Source organism: Falco punctatus, assembly GCF_963210335.1.
Source record: "Falco punctatus genome assembly, chromosome: 17".
Lineage (NCBI taxonomy): Eukaryota > Metazoa > Chordata > Aves > Falconiformes > Falconidae > Falco > Falco punctatus.
The window spans coordinates 2,652,231-2,672,837 of NC_137597.1; the positions used below are offsets into that span (position 1 = coordinate 2,652,231).

The window sequence follows — 20,607 nt, forward strand, 5'->3', positions numbered from 1 at the left end:
GGAGAAATCCCTGCTAAACAGCCAAGATCTTCATTTTTTCCACCCAAATAAAGTCTCAGCCAAAAAACGGGCTGTATCCAGGGCAACACTGGTGCCTTGCAGCCTGGGTTTGCTGCGATCCAGTTTGGGATCCCTTTGGACCAGCGCTGGGATGGGATGGCGCCGGGCATCACTCCGGGGTCTGCCCGGAGGGGATGGGAAGCTCGGCGGGGGGGTGGGGGGGTGGGTGTCTCCCGAGGCTCCCAGCTCCCCCCAGAGCCACACGGAGATGCTCCACTGCCACCTAGTGACAACGGGACCCCGGCCAGCCGGTGACAGCGGGACCCCGGCGGGGAGGGTGGGTGGCCCGGGGCCAGCCCTGCCGGAGGGCGGCGGGTCCTGCCCGTTCCCCCCGGGCCGCGCAGCCGAGCCGTGTCCCCAGGGGTAAGGGGGTCTCCCGGGGGAAAGGGGCTTCTCCGGGGCTGCCGGTTTCTTCTCTGCGAGGACGGAGTGTTTCCCTGCCATCCTCCCCCGTGCAGCCCGCTGCCGGCACCGGCCTGGCTCGGCTCGGCATCACTGCGGGGGAGATGGCTTCTCCAGCCCTGACTGTCCAAAGCAACGTGCTCAGGCTCTGAACAGCTCTAGCTCAGGCTACTGCACTTCAGAACCTTGCCTTTTCCAAAGGAACCGGTGGGAATAAGGTGCCTGTGCATCCTTGGCTGTGGGGACCCCATCCCCTCCAGTGCCTTGGACATGCCACAGCCTCCTGGAGCATCTCCCTGGAGAATCTCCCTGCCACCACCTCCTCCCTCCCTTCCCTCATCAATGCAGTGAAATTATTTAGTGCCTTTAACATAATTAACACGTTACAATCTTAAACTGCCAGCAGCTGCCCGGCTCTGCAATTTATCCTTCCACCCGGCCATTAATGCCTCCCTCCGGGCGGTTATAAAGCTGAAAAATGCTGCAAACCTGAGCCCTGCACTGGAGTAAAAGGAGGATCGGGGCATAGGACCTGTGTGCACTAATGTAATTAACTCACCGTGATCCCAAATTGCTTGGCGGCTGCCTGGCTCCGTAATTCATCCTTCCACCAAGCTGTTAATGTGCCCATAGCGGCTGTTAGCACACATGCGTGTGCAAATGTGCGTGCGAGGCTGCCCTGTTGTCCCCCTTCCCCGCTTTTTGGAGGTGATTTGCCTCCCAGCATCGTCCCCCCCAAACATCTCACTCCTCCGCTTGCCACCCAAAATCACGGCGGTGGCTGTATGCTGATAGACCTCCATTCTGTAATTACCTTTGCTTGTGCTAATTGTGTAATTGGGAGAGGCAACTACCTGGTGAAATGAGATGGGAAGAAGAGCTGGCTTGCTATCCCAGCTCCTGGGATACCTTCCTGGTCCAGGGGTAAATCAGGAGCAGGGTCCGTGCCTCTCTTGGGGAGGGGACCCTGTGGGTGCAGGTTGATGCCTCGGCCGCATCCTGCTCACGCGGCGGCTGAAGACACCCCTTTCCAGTCATCCCTTTCCCCCCTTTTAACGCTCAAACTCCCGACCCTCAGGGTTTATCACAGCAGCAGTGGGTTCCCCCCAAATATCGGCCTCTCTCCCCAGCTCCACGCGTGCCAGCTGCCACCTTACCTGCGGGATTCCCCATGACAGGGTCACAGACGGCTCCCACCAGCTCGCTTTCACCTTTCCTCCCGTGTGTTTGCAGGCAGATGTCCCCGGCACTTGGTCTGTCCTCAGCCTGATCCTGCTCCCTCCTGGATAAACCCTCCTGGGATACTGGAAAAAGGAGGGTGAAGTCCCAAGCAGATGGATGGGGCAGGGAGGGGAGGGCTTGGAGCAGGATTAGCTCCAAGATTAAGGATCTGGCTTCTTTCAGTGGCGGTTTTTCTCATCGGTGCTCTAAGCTGATTGCGTTAAGCCGCTTGGTGAGTGATCACTTTGGCTGTATCTTCTCAATTTTGCCTCGGCTGTCCCTTTGGGCCAGATTTTTGGACAGAAGGTGCCTGGGCTTAGGGTCTAACGGGGACCTGCTGGCTCCCCCTGAAACACACAACACTGATTGGGCTCGCCAATCCCCCCCCCCCCTGCCCTCCCCTCCACCCATGCCCCCAGGTCCATCCCCAGCTTTTGGCTTTTCCAGCATGATTTCACCCGCTTGGCTTGGTGAGGGGCTCAGAGATGGAGCACTAGCAGAGTCCTGACAAACTCATCACAGCTGGAATTCGGACGCTGCAGCTCACCGTAGCCTTGGGTTTCAGGATCACACTTTGCTCGGGAAGGACATTAAACCCCACGCACAACACATTTAATCTGCTGGCAGCACTAATCCTGTTTGGAAATACTCAGGTGAGGGATGCACAGCTCCGGTGCTTGGCCAAACCCCTCAGCTTCCCGACCGGACCACCCTGATCCCCTCCGATGTGGGGAGATGGGCTGTCTTTTCCCCTTTGAATCCTAAGCCCCAGCAGTTTTGCAGGATGTAGGTGATCCTTGTGACTACACAGAGAGCTCAGCATTCCCAGCGTTCCCAGTATGGAGATACTGGGATTCCCCATAGGATTCCCCTGCAAAACCCCACGGTGCCAGGAGCCAGGATCTGTAGCTCCTGCTGTTTTTTCCCTGTGCGCATGGAGACATGCGGGTCGTGGAGCAGCATCCTCCCCGTTTTCCACCCAGGGCTGTCCCCGCTGCATGCAAACAATTAACAGGCCCTGGTTAATGGGATCTGCGGAGGTGGTGGGCAGATCCGGACCAGCCCAGCCAGGGATTTGGGGCCTTTCCAGAGCCTGGAGACCCCCCAAAGGGCAGGCGATGCTCAGCCTGTAAATCAGCGCTGGCCACTAAGCCAGTGGGAGAGTGGATGCTCCATCCTATGAGTAGATTCGTGCAGTGCAGCCAATGGGCAGCTGGCTTTTTGCATATGTGATGAAGGGATAATTAACAGCTGGGTTTTCCCTCCCACGCTGCCCCCCCCCCCCCCCCCCCCCCCCCAAATGGAGGATAAAAGGGCTAAGGGGAGCCTGGTGGCTTGTTGTTATTCTTTGTGTTATGGTAGGGCTGAGGCAAAGACCTGTGGTGGGGACCCCCAAAGCCCCCCAGAGTGAGCTGCAGCGTGGCAGGGGCCGGTGGCCTTGGCCGCCAGCACAGCACTGGTCCCCTGATGGGGGTTCATGATCTGGCGAGAGAGATCCCAGGCTGAGGAAGGCAGGGGATGCCCAAATTTATGGCCAGTGATTTTTTTTTTTTTTTTTTTTTTTTTTGTGTGTGTGTGTGTCCACTCTTGCCAGTTGGCATCAGGCTGGAGTAAGTGATTTGGGGGTGCGGGGAAAGCAACACTGCAGGAGAGGGGATCCCTGCGTGAGGGGTTTGGGCAAGGGGCAGGCAGGAGGGCAGCGATGGGAAGGGAGAGGCAGGTGTTGGGAGGTGCAGATGGTACAGAAGGAGCTGCTGTGGGAGAGGGGGGATAATTATAGCCTGGAGCAGAGCTCAGCAGCCCCAGGTGTATGTCCTCTTCTCAAGTGCGAGTGCTTGAATTGAGGCACCGTTAAAAAGCTGTGAGGCATTGGGGCATCTGCCTGGGTGTGTAAAGCATCTGTGACTGCTCTGAGCAGCTCTTCCTTCCCTGCTCCAGTGTGGCTCTGCCAGAGCCGGTTGCTGGAGGTCCCTGGTGCCAGTGGGTGGTTTGGTGATGGAGCCTGGCTGGTCCCATCCTTGGCACAGATGCTGCTCTCCCCAGCTCAGCCCTGCAAACCCTGGCTCCTTTCTTTTTCCCCCATTGCACCTGGGCTGCTTTGGGGGCTAAGCCCCATCCTGTGCCATCCCTGAGGGTCTCCTGCAGTCCAGGCAGGTGCTAGGGACCATCTCCCATCACCGGCAGCTCTTGCAGCAGAGCCAAGGTAGCGGAGCTGAAATAAGCCCAAGCAATTAAAAGCACCCGCGGCAGATGGTCGCTGCAGTCTGTCTCCCTGCCACTGCCACCTCCTCACTCTTCCCTTTCCTCATTCTCTTTTCCCCACTCCTCTTATTCTTATTTTTGCTGACTTATTCCCCCTGGGACTTCCCAACCCTTCCCCAAAGCAGGACCGCTGCCTTCACCTGCATCCCCAGCCCCTATTTCCACCCTGAATGGAGGTGCACAATGCAAACCCAAAGCCTCATCTGTTGAGCTCAGGTGTTTAGGTGAGGAAACTAAGGCACAATGGGGGCTGGGACCTGGTTCCATCCGATTCCCCCCCATCCCCAGCTGCAGAGAGATGGTGCTGTGTATTTTGTGCCCTTGGCTCCAGCTCCGAGCATCAGAAGATGCTGTAGGGGCTGTAAATTCTAGGTAACAGAGAAAGGAAGGTTAAAATGTTCATAAAATCAGCCTGGTTGAATGGTTCCTATTTTATTCAGGTTCCTTCTGCATCCCCCGGCCCTCCCCTTGATTCACAGCCCCCTCCCCAGGTCCTGGGTTGAACTCAGCCCCCCTGGCTCTGCCCAGGGGTTACATTTCCAGGTGGTGAGCTGAAATTGAGCCAGGAGAACTGGCCTCTGACTGGGCTGTGGCTCAAAAGGCCACGGGCTTTGCAATCCTCTCTCCCAAACTTGAATATCCCCCATGCTTCCCCCCCCTCTTGCCGGGGACCCCCACGTGGCCGCATTCCTCTGCGGTCCCTTTCTCAGCGGCGGTGGCCGTGTCATTCAGCCGAGGTTGAGCCCTGCAGCGGGGACGATAGGATTTATCCCATCCTCCAGAAGATGCATTGTTTTTTGGAGGTTGATTTCTCCATTTTTTTTGTCTCTTCACCTCCTCTGGGGTCTCTTTGGCGTTGCCAGTTTTGTTGGGTGTCCAAACCTCCTCTCGGGTGGCAGCGGTTAAAGCCTGACCCGGACAATGGAGCGTGCTGCTGTCTTGGCAGCGGCTCGGTGTGCCGACAGCCGTGGGGATGCTGGCGGGGGGACGGGATGGGGACCGACAGGCGGTTGCTGCTTGGATGGTTTCCCACATAAAGGCTGAGCTGGGTGGGTGTTTCCACTGGAAGATGTCCTGGGAGGTCCCTGAATGGCTGGTTTCGAGGTGCTCTTGTGGGAGGATGCCCTGGAGGGTCCCAGCCAGGATCCTGCTGTGTCACCGCTGAAGAAGCTCCAAGCACTGTTGAAGTTCTGTTCGCTGAGCCCTGAGTAAATCCTTTCCCCATCCCATGAAGCGTTCCTTGATGTCAGCGCTGTCTCCAGCTTTGCTTGGCTCCAGGCGGTGCTGGAGCCTCAGGGGAAGGGATGGGGCATGGCAGGGGGACTCCTGCTTTGCAGCTGGCACAGAAGGCACTGGGAAAAAGGAGGAGAAACACGGGAGGATTGAACAGGTACAAAGCCAGACCCAAACCACAGCCAGCCCCGCTCTGGCCAGGGGTACCACCCACCACCCTGCATGGCCAGCACGTCTCCCCTCAGCAGAGCCATCTCCTGCTGTCACCCCTGTCCAGGTAAGGAGGCTGGGGGAGGAAAATCTCCCGCTCCCAGCTCCTTGCAAAGCTGCAGCAAGCCCTGCCTCGGCTGAAAAATTCCCCTCTCCCAACATCTTGCAAAGCTGCAGCAAATCCTGCCTCGGTGCAGGATGCCCAAGTCATAAGCCCGCATCCCTGGTGTGAGGGGGACGGGGCAGCATGGCCATGCTGGACCCCCCCAGCTCAGCCCAGGAGATGCTTCACAGGCAGAAATGCTCCTCAGAGCTCTCCCGAGCCTATTTCTCCTCTTGGCCCTGTTCCAGCTGGGCTGGGTCTGTGCTGTTGGGTGGGAGAGAAGAAGAATCAGCCCCAGGGGGCCTAAGGGCCAGGAGATGGCTTTGTTCGTGCCAGCTATAGTAGGGCAGCCCGGCTCTTCCTGATGGGAGAGGGCTCCAGAGGGGCTGAGCATCAGCGGCTTCTCGGCACCGAGGCAGGGGAGAAGCAGCCCCACGGGCGACTGTCTCGCTGGGTGGATGGATGCTCAGCGGGGAGGGCGAGGGATGGCATCCAGGCTCCTCTCTCCAGCAGCGATTCACATACCTTGGGGCTTGGTCTGTCCTGAAAGCGCAGTGAAACCCCCTCATGCAGGGAGCTTGGAGGGTTGAGGGGCAGGAGGGAGGGGAGGGCAGCTCATCCCAACCCGCTTGTCTTCATGTGGATGATCATTTCCAGCTGAACTGCTGGGATGGGATTTTTTTTTTTTTTTATCAGCTGCTTCAGTCCTCCGAGTGACCTCTCCCAGCCCTGAGACCTCCTGCGTTTTGTCCCTTCACTGATATGGCTGCACTGGGGGCTAAACTGCAGCCGGAGACATCCCATCAGCAGGTGAGATGCCGGAAAGCCCATGGAAACACCTGGAAGGGTGATGCCCAGGGGATGCAAAGACAAAAACATAACTGTGCCCAGGGTTTGGGGTAAGGAAACTCCTTTGGCCAGATATTTTGGGTTTCTTTTGGGCCAGGGGTGCTTGCAAGGATGTTGGAGGTGGGTCTGTGCCATGTACAGGGCAGTGGGTACCCCCACGGCATCTCTGTGGCAGCCTGACTTTGGGGACCTCCGAGGAAGGACAAGGAGGCAACTTGTGTGCCCGGCGTTGGCACCGAGATCCAGTGGGATGTGCTGAGATGGAGCTGCAGGTAAAAATTCCCGGGGAAAAAACAGGCCGGATCTTTCTTTGCTGCTCTCCACCGACTGTGGGTCAGCCCGAAGAGCTCGCCGGGAGGTGAAGCAAGGCTCCGGTGAAGGTCTCTGGGGACAGGCAGCGGCTGTTTCTGGGACAAGCCAGGAGAGCTCAGAGCTCAGGGTGTGTTTGTGCTGCAGTGCTGCAAACACTCCCCAGCCGCTGGAGCAAGCGCAGCGGCCGTGCTGCTCCATCCCTGCCCTTCTCCCCACACGGCTGTATCCTGCTCTGTGAGGTGCTCAGGCCTGGGAGGTGAGGGGTTTGGAGGCTTGCTCCCGGTCTGGAGTGGGATGCAGCAATTCACTTGGGGCTGGGATGAATGCAGGAGAGCAGCTGGGATGGAGGGGAGGGATGGGGTCTGGCTCCCAGTTTGATGCAGGGAGCCCGATGTCAGGCCCAATGGGGCTGGTCAGGGTGGTGGGTTGGGGCATGGGTGGGATTTTTCACTCGTACCCAGCTCCAAAAGGAAGGAGGGAGCAGAGTGAACCCACCACCCTGGGCGGCTCCATCTCGCGATGCCTTGCTTCCCACATCCACCCTGTGGGGCCGATGGACCGGTCCTGCTCCGAGTCTGATTGCCGAGGTGAGCTGGGCATCTCACAGCCTGTGTGTTTTCCACCTTTTCCTTATTTTTCCAAGGGAGATAATTAAACATCACCTCCCTCATCCTCAGCTCCACTCAGCTGCTAAGGGGTGACCTGGTTGCGGGGAGGCAATACCGCAGGGGCCGGGGGAATTCAGGCCAGGGGAGCTCAGTGCCTGGTGAGGGGGAGCTGAGGGGGAGATTTGGGGACCGTTTTGCCTGAAACGTATGAAAAGCAGCATCCTGGGGAAGAAGGTGTGACGTCAAAGGCAGTGCTTAAAATATACCCAGGACAAAATCACATGGCAGCTGGTGAAACAGGAGCCGACGCTCCACGCACCAAGTCCCGTGGGAGCCTTGAGGATCCGGTGGGAAGCATCCCCCAGCTGAAGCCGGCAGCTTCGCTGTCTCCGTTCCCTTATTCCAGCGGCTCCCTCGGCCCCTGCGGTGACCCAGGAGCTGCATGGGCAGGCTGGGGACCGCGGGATGGGCTGGCCGGTGGCGGGCGGTTTGGGGACCGCAGGTGGCCAGCTGGTTCCCATCTGCTCCCGGTAGCCAGGGCTGCGGCTGCACGGCCCCGGGGCAGTTTTTCCATGACTTCTGTTGAAAGCAGCTACTGGGGGGGACCGGCTGGATGGCATTTGGCTGCTTCTCCGTAGCTGGGTAGGGAGTGATGCCAGGTGCCAAGTGGCTGGGGGTTATCTCCCCAGGGGTGGCAGGGGCATGATGAGCAGCTTGGCAGGGGTGGCTCAGGATTCCAGGACATGCTTTTTGTCCCCAGAAGATGTGGGCTGGGGTGAAAATCCTCCGGTTTTGGCACTTTGAGCCCTGTTGAATCTGCCAGGCAGGTTGCACAGTCAGGGTGAGCATCGGAGGAACAAGCCATGTGCTGGTTTGGGCAGCATTGGACAAGGCTGTAGCAAACTCCCTCCTCACCGGGCTGCGTCCTGCTTTTGGGACCCAGAAAGGGGTCAAGTCACCACTCAAAGAAGCTGGCCCAAAGGCAGGCTGAGATCTCTCTTTATTCCTCCAGGAACAAATGGCGCAGCCGGCAGCGGTCATGCAAGAAGATCTGAGGCCGAGCAGCCCTTTGAAGGGTTTTTGTTTTCATTTCCAAGGACAGAACGTCCAAGGATCCTGCGGCTCCCCAGAGCAGGGCCAGGTGCTGGGACCATCCCAGGTCTCTGACTCAGGCCTCTGTACTGCGCAGGGAGGGCTGGATCTGGCTGTGAGGGGGGGATTTTGGGGTCTATTCCACTGCAAACCCTCCTGGAGGATGGAGGTGGCTCAGCCGGGGGGCGCAGGCAGCAAGGGGCAGGACCATGGGGCTGGCTGGGGTAGGGAAGAAATATCAGCCAAGCTACAGGCAAAAACTCTCTGAGATCACCCAGAGCCCCTCCGAAAAGACCCATCCAGACCACCAGAGCCACCTGGAAGCGGAGCCTGCTCCGCTGCTGCAGCTGGAGCCACTGTGGTGCCACCCGGCCCCGGCGCTCATGAACTGGCCCCATTGCACAACGCAGACTTGGCCACGGCTGCTCCGATGGCAGCTCGGCATGTGAAGAAAATTAAGACCAGAACTCAGGAGCAGCAGCTCTTTAAAGCGCGTTGTCCCGCTGCTAGGAGCCCTTGCCCAGGGGCGATGGGACATGGTTCTCATTCCTACGCCTGTGCTGGGGTTTATTATTTTTCCTTCTATTGTGCAGAGTCCCCTTTATTCCCTGCATGCTCGTCCCCCGGGGCTGAACGAAACAGTGTGGTTTTCTTCTTGCGCTCAGACACGGCTTATTGCCTCCTCCCAACCACCCTTTTGGTTTTTAGACATGAGCTCCAGGCCAAAAATAGATGGTCCCTGCTCCTTGCAGCCCCAGAGAACATCAACCAACAGGTGAGTGCATGGAGGGGCACTGGGGCTGGGTCCATTAAGATCACTAATAAACGGTGGAGGTTTCTTTTAAAGGTTATTTTCTCCATGATTCATGATGTTTCCAGTTGGGGCTGTCTGGCATTTTCTCCTCTTTTGGTGACACGGTGCCCCGGGGTGTTGTCATCCTGCGCGAGTGACCCGGCAGGTTTGGGAGCCCTGGGATGTGCCATCACGTCTGCGTGGGCTTAATGGCCACCGGCTCAAGGTGTCCCTGTGCCCCCTCGTGATGATGATGAGGGGGCATCTCTGGGATAGAGAGGACAAATCCAAGAGGAATGGTCTGGTTGGGATCCCGGCTGTGCCACCGCCTCACCTTGGGCGCATCCCTTGGCCCCATGGGATGGGGGAAGCAGCCTGGCACAGCGGGCTGGGATCCTCGCATGGAAAATGCTCTGTAAGAGCCAGAAATTCCTTTGCTCTGAGTCAGGCCGGGCTCTCCTTTCCCAGGCTCTGCTCCTTTCCCTCCGCGTTAGCAGCGCCCGGCCTCGAACGAGCCGCGACAGGCCCTGGCTTTGCAGGCAAATACATATTTAGAAACCGGAGGGCATTATCCCCTTCGATTATTATCACTTGAATGTAGGTCGGCTTGACAGCTTAGGTGGAAAATCATCTTCTGAGCATACTGACAGCTCCACGCTCACTGTCCTGTTAATCCCTCCCTGTTTGCACTCTGCTTTGGGGGGGAAACCACCAGCGGAGGAGGCATTAAGGTGAATTATTAAGGCAGCCGTCTCCTCCCCAAGGTGCAGGGTGATGCCTGCGGCCGGGAGGGGTAAATGCATCTCTCCAAGCTGGCAGCACCCTCATGATGCTCCAAACTGCTGGGGGCTGACCAGGGAGGGATTCATTCATCCCTGCAAACGTTGTGTCCATCCCTGCTCTCTGTCCATCTGGGTTTGTCCGACTGTCCCTCCCTCCCCGTGGCTCTGCCGGGTGCCCCTGCCTGGCTGCAGGGGGTTGGGAAACGCAGGCTGTGCCGCATCCCTCTTGCGAAGGACCGCTCCATCCTCACCCACTCGCCCCGCTGTATTTTTCTCCTCCCCCAGTCACAACTTTCACCTTTTAAAAAGCCTTGGCGACGTCTCCCCCATGCCGGGCCCCCTCCCCTGGACCAGTCTTATGAATGAATGGTTGGTGGCCCTGTGATGCCATTTCCATGGTGACAGATGGCAGCCGAAAATGCGGGGATCAGGGTCACATGAGAGCAGCGGTAAATTCAGGCGGTTATTTATAGGCTGCTGCTCCAGCGTTTATGGAAATGCGTCTGTGTTCAACCGTGGTATCAGCCCTTCGCTGGCTCTCCGGAGCACTGCTCTTCCAGGGGAGACATTACTCATGCTCTGCTTTAATCCAGACTGTTCCCGCTGCTCAGGCTGGTGTTGGAAAAGTACCGGGCTCTCTGGGGTTTGGGGTATATATATATTTTTTTTTTTATTTTTTTTTTTTCCTTTGGAGCCCAAGTCTCTGGATCAACCTCAGCCACAGCCAGAGCTTCTTGCCTGTGGCATCTTCTGTGCCCATCACTGGCACCGTCTGCAGCATGACAGCCTGGGCCATCACCTGAAATTCCAGTCCTGAGTGTGCACGTTCATGGCAGAGCCCGGACCCAGCCTTGTCTAGGTTTTTGTTTGTTTTTTTTTTTTTTTTTTTTTTTTAGCTCTGATACAGCTGGGGAATCTTTCTGTGCCTCAGTTTCCCAGTCAGCAACACACTTTGGTGATAGTTGCTCAGCCAAAGGGAGTTCTTTACATCCTCAGGGGAGGGTTGGTGACACCTCAAGGTGTCATCGAGTCCCCTGTGCCCCAGGAACTGCCCCCTCCCCAGCTCGAGTAGGCTCATCCCTGCTCGCTGTGGAGATGCACAGGAGCAGGGGAGCTGAATGGCTGGTTCAGCCCCTCTTAATAAGGTTGCTTGATTTCCCTTTGCTTAAGACCCCCTTAATAAGGTCACCTGATCTTCTTTTGTTTAATCTCTGGGTGTGCAGAGAGCTTTCTGCTGCCGGGATTTGCAGCCCATGGGCTCTGCAGCTTCCCCAGCCCTCCCAAGCTCATACCTATCTCCCTATGGAGACAGTGTCGGGGTGCAATAAAAACCTCCACCTCTGGAAATGAGGAAGTTTTCTCTCCCACCGCTGGGCACTTCCCGGTGCGTGTGACGAGCCTGATGCTGGTCTGCACTGGGGTGGCTGGGAGAGTCTGTCCTCACACCAGCCCTGCATTGGGTTGAATTTCAGGGGGGGCAGGAGCCCCTCCACAACCTGTGATGTCTCCTGGCTTCTCTCCCCCATGGCTTTGTCCCAGACCCCCGACTGCACCCCAACCCCTGGGCAGTCGCGTGGGAGCGTCCCCACAGAGGGATCTTGGTCCCCCATGGCAGTGACATGCTGTGGGGCAAGTTTCTCTCTCCCTGCTGACGAACACCTGAGTGCCTGTCCCCCGTGTGTCCCCACAGGAAGGGGCAGGGGATCCCATCGAGGCTCCGAGCCTCACTTTCCCTTCCCAGCCCAGCCCTCCATCCTTGCCCTCCAGGTTTGCTTCTCCCTGCAAGCAGCAAGCGTGCTCCACAGGAGGGACCGCAACAAGATTCCACATCAAAACCACGGAATGCATCGTGCCTTCGGAGAGGGGGTGAAAGCTGACTGCAAACCTGAGGGGCTCCTGGCAGGCTTTGACCCACACCGCATCCCTCCCAGGCTGGTTTGCATCCGCCAAACTCCCCTCTGCCCTGCCAAGCTCCGCCGGGGCCCCCGTGAGATGCTCGGAGCCGTCGCAATGAGCTGAGCAGACGCTGGGGATTTTGCAGGGCGGTAAATCAGGAGCACGACGCGTCTCTTCCACTTCCAGCACGTGTGGAGCTGCTTTTCCCTGCCCGGGACAGGCTTAACGGAGCGGAGCCTGGCTTCATGTCTCCCGGGGGGCAGGGGGGAGAGTTACAGCCATCGCTCTGCCGCTGGCTCTCGGTGCAGGCGCTGGCGGAGCTCCCAGCTACCTGGGAGAATTGATCATTTTGTGCCCAATAGGCTGGAAAGGGAAACGGGACCAAAGGCCAGAAACGTGCATCAACGTCGAGATCCGGGAGCTGGAAAGAGCGTGGTTTGGGGATGGAGGTCTGAGTCCTCCGGGGTTTGTCTCTTCTGAATATGTTTTTCCTCCCGTCAGGGTTTCTCACAGGCCTGGGAGCTGGATACGGGTACCAGTATCCCTGGCACCAGTAATGCACTGGTTGTGGCGATGTGTCCAGGCTACCCTGCTAGGACAGACTGAATCTGGGTTTTCAGGACCCACAGACCTTAATCTTTCCCACGGGATACTGAATCAGCAAGGAACTCCTTTGAAAACTCCCTTTCCCCACCAGTAAACCAACCCAACAGCCTTCTGGCTTTCCTTATTAACCCAATTAGATGTTTTCTGAGGGCAGGATTGTGGGCAGCACTGAATGGAAGGGGAGGGCTGATTTCTCCAGGTGTGCCACACGGCAATGACTGCATCAAAGCAGCCTAAGTGGCCGTTTTAATTAATTAAGCCTGTCTCAGAAGCTGGGTTGGGGGTTTGCTTGCCCCAAATTGCTGTGGGTGCTGCGTATTTCTGCCTTCTGACGAACCGCCCGGTGCCGCTCCGTGTCCTCTTGGGGTGGGGAGCGGGACCCCTTTGCCTGCAGAATTGCACCGTTGGCATCAAAGGTGGGTTAATTAATGCAAATCCCTCGTCCTGCAAAGCTGGTTTATGCCCCTCGCTCAGCCTGTGCTGCCCTGGGCAAGAGGGAACGGGGGGGGGCTGGAGGGGGGCATTGATGGAGATTGAGCCCAGCATTGGGTCTGGGGTTCCTGAGTGTCACCAGGCTCTGGGCCAGCCCCCAGTGTCACCGTGTTCAAAGGCTCCAGAGTGACACCGGGTTATGGGGGGCAGCACCTGGGTCCTGGCAGCCCCTCCTGTCCCTGGGTGGGGGCTGAGACAAAGCGACCCCTCTAATAGATCTGATATATTATATATATCTCTGATATAACTGATCCTTGGGGGAAAGGGGTGACCAGATACCCCCCCCCCCCCCCCCCCCAGCACTCCCCAGGGCAGAGCTGCAGCGGAGGGGCAGGGGGGCACCTCTGGGGCGGCTCTTTTTGGGTAGGGGGGAGCATAATAAAAGGAGTTTTGCTTTTCCCAGCAGCACCAGGGTGGGCAAAGCTGACCCCCCTCCCCTGCCCGCACTCGCTGCTATTTTTTATTTTAAATACAAGAGCTCCCCTTGGAGATCTGGGAGGGGGGGGGGCTGGTGTGTGCAACCCGGCACCCCAGCTTTGACGTGCAGCCCTGGTGACTCAAGCCTGCGTCAGGGGCTGCGTGCCCCTTATTATTTATTAATTAATTTTTTTTTTTATTGCTTTGCTTTATTTTTGTATTTTTTTCCCGAGCCGAGGGAGCCGCCTCCCCCGGGCGGCGGTGCCGAGCCCAGCGCGCATCCGCCGTGGCGGCGGGGGGCGGGGGGGGGAAACGAGCGGCCACCGGGCTCGGAGCTACCGGTACCTCCCCGCCTGTCCGCCGCGGGGGGCGCAGGCAGCAGAGGCGGCTCCCGCGTTACCGGCGGCTGCCCGGGTCCCTCCAGCACCGGGAGCCACGCACCGGCCCCGCCGCCGCCCGGGCTCAGCCCCCTCCCACCCCGGGGCGGCCGAACCTGGTCACTGTCTGCCGGGAATTTGCTCCGTTTCCACCGGCACCGGGTCGGTTTCCACTGGGACCGGGTCGGTTCCACCCCTCCGGGCAGCCGCCGCGCCCAGGTAAGGCTGCGCCCTCCGGTCCCCCCCTCCCCCACCCCCCCGGGGTCCCGCTGCCGGGGGTCCCCCCGCCTTGTTCGCCCCCTCCCCAGCGCTGCTGTCGGGGGCAGGTGCTCAGGGCCAGGCTGGGGGGCTGCTGGGGGGCACACCTAAGCCTGGAGGCACCAGGCGTGGCCCTAAGGGTGGTGGCATCGAGGGCTTGGGGGGGGGGGACGGGGGACACGGACATCCAGGGACAGCAAATGGCCTCGGTTACCCCGTAGAGGCTGGGGGGAGCCGCCGGGGGGGTGGCAGCGGCTGTGGGGCTGGGGGTGGTGGTGGGCTCATCCCCTCTGAGGATGGGCAGAAATGCAGCTTCCAGGTTGACCTTGACAATAACATTGGGAAGGGAGCAAGCGTGCGGCTGCGAGAGGTGTTTCACTCCCGGCCCCTGAAGTCTTGGGGGTTTGTTTTCCCGTCTTTGATTTTTATGGTGTTCCCTGAACGCGGATGGCTGGGCTGGAGGCAGAAAAATGGGGATTGGGGTCCTGGTTTTGTGCGATTCCTGATACTGGGTGTGGGGAGTCCTCATTCCGTGCTGTGCATTTATTGCATGGTGAGATGCGCCCAAAGGTGCATGTTTCAGGGTGGCGGCTCGGCCAAGCGCCGATTTGCATCGCTCCAGGGACGTGGGGCTTAGACTGGCTGAGAAATCTGGTCCTAGCTCTTTGTGAAGGACCCAGAAGGTGAAATCCTTTGGCTTTTCGGCTGCCTTGTGTCTGAGGCACCTGAGGTTTGTATCCGTCAGGAGCTGATGCAACTATTTCTGGTTTTGGTAGGAAAAAAACCCGAAATGCCTGAGCTATTCTCGGCAGGGCATAGAGTTCCTTGTGAATGTCTCTCTAGAGGTGTCGGGACTAGGTCAAGGAACCTGGATGGCGGTTTGACTGCGAATCAGCTGCCTGGAAGGGAAATAAAATGCGGGTCTTGAGCTGTCCTCCGGGATCAATTGGAGCCAGCTCCGCTGAAGTCAATAGGAATAAAAGGGATTGGTTTAAATCCGGAGTGACTCCCCTGCTACTTCAGGCTTGCACAGAGCTGGGAATCTGGGCTTACACTAGAGCCAGAGTCACGAGGACCAAATTTACCCTGGATCAGATGCTGACCTGTGTGTATCCAGACTAAACCATTGCCTCGGGAGGAGAAGCTCTGCTTTTACCCTCTCCTGGGTTGTGTTTGGACTCGTTTGTTTACAAACGTAGCAGCAGCTTCGTGAATGACAATAGGGAAAAGCAGAGCTTGCAGGGGGATTTGGGTGCTGCCCCTTTGCTGCCTTTTAGGATGAACCTGGGCTGGCTTTGGGTTCAGTTGCTAACCTTCAGCCGGAGGGGGTGAGTTAAGGATCGCGGAGATCTAACTGGAAAAAGATCATCTGGTGAATCAAGCGGAGCCCTGAAGGAATCATATGATGGTTGGCTTTGATACGGTGTCACGCTACTGCAGCTGATGTATGTTTTCATGATACTAAATGAGACATGAAAGGAGACTAAATTCGATGAATCAACGGGCTCGTACGCTTCGTGACAAACCCAAGCGCCAAGTCTTCCCTTCCTCCGGCGCTGTTGTGTCTGTCTCATGACCCAGCCGCAAAACTGCCCTTTCCGCAGGTTTCTTGGCACCTATTGAAGAAAAGGCTTGGTGTAACGTCACAGCCTGCCACGGGGAGGGTAAAACCCCCTGAACTGGGGGCAGTGGGAGATGCCCCCACCTTTGGGGTGGAGCGGGTGTCTGGGGTAGCCCCACCTCTGCTTGCCTTTGTAGGGGCTGGGGGTTATTTATAACATCTGGGCGCTTTTGCTGGCGAAAGCCACTTAGGTAGGTGTAAGACAGAAGCGGAGGCAGCTCTGATTCATCAGCAAACGTGAACTGCTCCTGTGTCATGATGCAGCCTTCCAGTACGTAACAGAGCCGACAGGGAAGCTGGGGAGGGACTTTTTACAAGGGCATGTAGTGATGGGACAAGGGGAATGGCTTTGAGATGAAAGAGGGGAGATTCAGATTAGATATTAGGAAGAAATTCTTTATTGTGAGGGTGGTGAGGCACAGGCAGCCCAGAGAAGCTGTGGATGCCCCATCCCTCGATGTTCAAGGCCAGGTTAGACGGGGCTTGGAGCAACCTGGTCTGGTGGAAGGTGTCCCCACCCGTGGCAGGGGGATGAAATCGGGTGGTCTTTAAGGTCCCTTCCAACCCAAACCTTTGTGTGAGTCTATGATCAAGCAGGCCTGAGTGCCTGCACGGGAAGGATGCGGTGCAGAGCATCTCCAGCACCTCTGGCAGGGAAATGCCCGGTGTGTGCCATCGAGCTGCTCTCAACCCGGTGCCGGGAGCTTGGTTTCCAGAAAAGCTTCTTGCGGGTGCCCTTGTCCTTGGGCACCCCTGCGCTCTCCCATCTGCTCACGCCAGCCCTGCCCAAAGTTTGTGCCTCCCCACACGTGGGTGTAAGGGCGGGAGCACACCGGGATGCAGCTTGGCTGGTGGGACTGAGTCACTGTGTGTCATCTCCACAGGGCGGTGAGAGCCTGGCGCTAATTAACAGGGATCGTTTAAAGAAGGGGAGAGAGGGAGCAGCCCTAATGAGCCCAGATGGCAAAAAAATCTTCCCTGTGCAGCCAGAGAGGATGAACGGGGAGGAGCAAGCCCCAGCACTGAATAGATTTAAGATGGAGGCATCCTGGACCAGCCTTGGCTGGTGGAAGGGAGGTTTGCATGACCAAGGCTGGAGGAAGGTCCTTGGGGCAGGGCTGGGGTGGGCGTCAGAGCTGCAGGGCTTCTGTGTTGGGCAAAAATCTCTTCCTGGGGCTTTGAAGCGGAGCTTGGATGCTGCTGGGAGCGTCCTGCCCTTGGTTCCTTGTGGCTTGTAAGAGTGGGATACCCCCCAAAGGACCTGCTCCGCACAGGCGATCCCTCTCCCGTTGCAGAGGCGCTTCTTACCATGGGGAACAGCAGCTAGGGGCCTGGGGCTGGTTTTCTCGTGATTTGGCCTCAAAACCGGGATGTGCATCCAGGGCTTCTTCCCTGTTCCGCTTGGCTTTGCAGTGTGCAGAGGGATGCTTGCTCCTTCCCCCTGCCTCTCCTTCCCGGGCTCTCTGGCTTCCTGGGTGACCTTGGATCCATCCCTTCCCCTCCCTGCTTCGTTTTCCCCATCAGCGCCAAACAGCCTGGCCCCGGTGCAAGGTTTCCCTGGCCCCGTGCGTGTTGGGGAGGATGGGGAGCTGCAAATGGATGCTCAGATCTCCCAGCCTGAACCCGAGAGCGGCCTTCCACCTCCTGAAATCCCTCTGTGCCTCTGGCTCCTTTGCTCTTCCCTCCCTTCCCTGTGACCTTGATGGACTGAGCTGAACCTTCCCGGGTCTGGTGAGCTGGATGCTTCACCAGGAGCATCTTCCCTCTCTCCTTTAGGAGCTGAGGGGATTTGCCTGGAAGCTGAGTGCGGCGGGGATGCAGCTGAAGGAGAAGAGGCAGCAGGGTAGGGAGGGACCAGCAGGGAGTCCCCATGGTTTAGATGTTAATTTTGATTTCACCCAATCTTAGCCTGTGTTTTTTCCTGCCTCAGTTTCCCCTTTATGGACCCAAACAGGGTATAAGTATAGAATTTGGACACAGGAAAGGAGAAATCTCCCCCTGTGGCCATCCTCTAGACCCAGAGCATGTTTGCTGGTGGTGGCTGTTTTCCCCGGAGGCTGCTGTAAATCCCCATCTCCTCGCCTGCCTCTGTGCTCCCAGGCCTAGCTGAAAGCCTTGCTGACATGCTTCCAGCCTGCTTTTATTGCTCCCCAGCCAGCATCCCGAGAAAGCAAGGACGGGCCAAGCCAGGACACACAGCTTGGAGCATCTCTCCTCCGCTGAACCATTTGCGATGCTGCTGGCAGGGCTGGGCTGGGTGATGCAGTGCCCTCTGCTCCCGGAGCTCTTCACTCATCCCAAATAGCAGCTTTTCCCCAGTAAGTGTTTCCGTCTCCAACTGGGATCGATGGGAACCTCTGGGCAGTGGTTAAACCCCCGGGGTGCAGCAAAGCAGGAGCTTCTTAATCTCCGTCCCTTCCCTGAGTGGGGTGAATCCAGCTTGTACCAGGGCAAACCATCGCTGTGTGCCTTTGACCTGCTGCAGTGGTGGCTCCTGAACTGTCAGTGACACCTGTGTCACCTGGGCAGGGGGGACATGGATGGGGGATTGCTGCTTTGTGCAGGCAGAAGCCCCAGGCTCAGCTGGTGAGTCTGGGGCAGGAGCGGGGCTCGGGGGGTGATGGTTGCTTTGCACGGAGGGTGAGGTCCTGCACGGGGTTAGACATGAAGGCACCCACTGGGGACCGTGAAAGCGGGAATCCCGTTCAAGGAGATACCCAGGGACACTGCGCAGTGGGAGATGTAGGAGGTAGGTCATTCCCAGGGACAACCCAGTGATGCTTTCCTCAACATCTCCCTTTGTAATGCCCTGCAGGGTGGTGGCATCTGCTCTCAAGTGGTCTCTAGAGACACCGTCACCGACCGAGCACAGACCGGTCCTTTCCCTGGTCCTGCTGTGGGAAAAGCCGTGGTCCCTCTCCAGGCACCGATGTGGGTGGCATCAACACTGGTTTTACACGGGCGAGGGCTGGTGCAAAGGCACCCCTGGTCTGGTGGTGCAAGGGAGGTTATTACAAGCCGTGGGCTCTGAAAGACCCTAATCTGTCTTCTAAAGGGAAAGAAAAAAATGCACATTTAAGAAAATTAAGGCCATGAGGGCTAAGTAAACAAGCTGAATCTCCATCTGTCAGTGACAAGGGTTTTCTATCTCTTTCCAGCCCGGAAAGCTCCTGGTTGTCAGCTGATCTGCCTCGTCTTTCTCACAGGGTGGTTATTATTTTTGGCAGATGAATTTTTGATTAAATTGCCTTTTCAATCAAAGAAATGAGTGGGAATACTTTTCTCAGATGGATTTGGACTGCGCTTTCCAATTTGAGGGGTGTGGGCCTTGGGGCTGATGCAAAATGCTGGGAAAGTTGATAGGAAGAGCCCCGCTGGCCTCACTGGTCCCTGGATTGTTCCCTGGATTGGGTCCCTGTGCCCTGTGGGTTGGTGGCTTTGTGCTGGTTCTGGCTGGTTTCATCCCACGGTACCAGCAGGGATGTGGACAGCAATGGTTGAGTATGCTCAGGACATTGCTGTCAGGAATGGTCCTCTCTCCTTTAGACCTGGATCTCCTCTGGGCGTCACCACCACCTCCAGGCTGGGGCTGAGCCATCAGGGAGACAGCAGGACCTCCCGCAGGCAAGCCATGGGGACACAGGGACAGAGCCATGCCGGGACCAAGATTTGGACCTCTGCCTTGGGTTTCTCCTGCTCTAGTGCAATTTGGGTGCATCTCCCACGGGGAGGAAGACTTGTACCTCTGCTCCTTCACCCTCACCTCATCCCCATGCCCAGAGAGCCCTTGCCGTAGCCCCAGAAAAGTGGCCAGGCACCCCTTTTGATTCCCATTGGTGGGAAAGTTGCTGTCTTCAGCATCCTCTAAGGCTCCGAGAGCCTCTGAGGCTTGGAGGTGTTTGAAGAAACCTGTTCCTCAAGGACCCTCTGTCCTGCTGCCTCTCAGCTCCTAAGGATAACGCCGGGGGGGACCTAAACTGAGGAGGGGGGAGAGGTAGAGATCCAGAGAGAGATGCTGTGGGTCTGTCCTGACCCCGTCGCACTGGCCTGGCTCAACACCACCTTCCCCGGGGCTGGGCACCTCCCAGGCTTTGTTCCAAGGGGTTGAGCTGTCCCAGGAGAGCAGTTTGTGTGCCCTTGCCATGGGCATCGAGCTGTGGGGGCTTGGCCAGCAGATCCTAGGTCTTCTGGGCGCTATTCCCTAATGTAAAGAGATATTTATCCCCCAAGGCTGGGCTGTCCTGAAGGTCTGAGTCACCCTTGCTCCAAAGGAGCTTCAGTGGCTGCTGAGCAGACAGGGTGAAGCAAACAATCTGGGGGTGATTCAGCCAGGTCTGTGCTAATTTATCCAGAGCCTAATCCAAAATCGATGGAAATCCCAATGATTTCCTTTCCTGGCTGCTGGATGAGGCCCTTCCCCACCCTCTGTGCCTGTCCCCATCCTGGCTGAGGATGCTCCAGCCCTGGGCAGCCACGTGCCGATAATTGCCTCTATCAAGCCATGAGCGGTTTACGTGAATGAGCCCTCGTTAGGAAATTAAACATTGCTGGGCCAGGCTTGAAAGAATAATTCAAACGGCTTCTCCGGAGGAGCCGGATCCAGGAAAGATTTGGAGCTGACACAGTTGCCTGGCAACGGATGCAGCCGACGGCCGAAAATAGCTTTTCTAATAGGAACGATGCCTGGCAAAGGGAGAACTTTCTTCAGGGGTGAAAAACCACCGAGGTGAGGGTGACGAGGGTGAGGTTTCCTGCTGCAGGTGCTTTTCTTCCTCCCACACCACGTTGGGACCTCGGGGTGCTGGTTGGGGATGGGCTGAACCTGCTGCTGTGAAAAGATTTGGGATTGTGGGCTGAATTGGGTCAAAGAGCTGGATGTTTGTCCAAAGGAAAGAAGAGCTGGGGATGGCTCTGGAAAATCACGGGAGAGTTTTCCTTTGGCTCGCCAGAGGGGACAGCAAGGAGATCCATCCCACATCGCCCATCCTGCATCATCCATCGTGGTAAAGACCA

General features: G+C 57.6%; 1 protein-coding gene across 2 annotated transcripts in view; it reads left to right on the plus strand.

The window, feature by feature from the left end:
* The first annotated feature begins 4,171 nt into the window (after positions 1-4,171).
* The window catches only part of SLC6A17 (solute carrier family 6 member 17), a 32,399-nt gene continuing 15,963 nt past the window's right edge, over positions 4,172-20,607 (plus strand). For both annotated transcript variants that reach the window (XM_080367143.1, XM_080367144.1), the window contains exon 1: positions 4,172-13,934. The gene's annotated coding sequence lies outside the window, so the exon portion shown is untranslated. The remainder of the gene's footprint in view (positions 13,935-20,607) is intronic.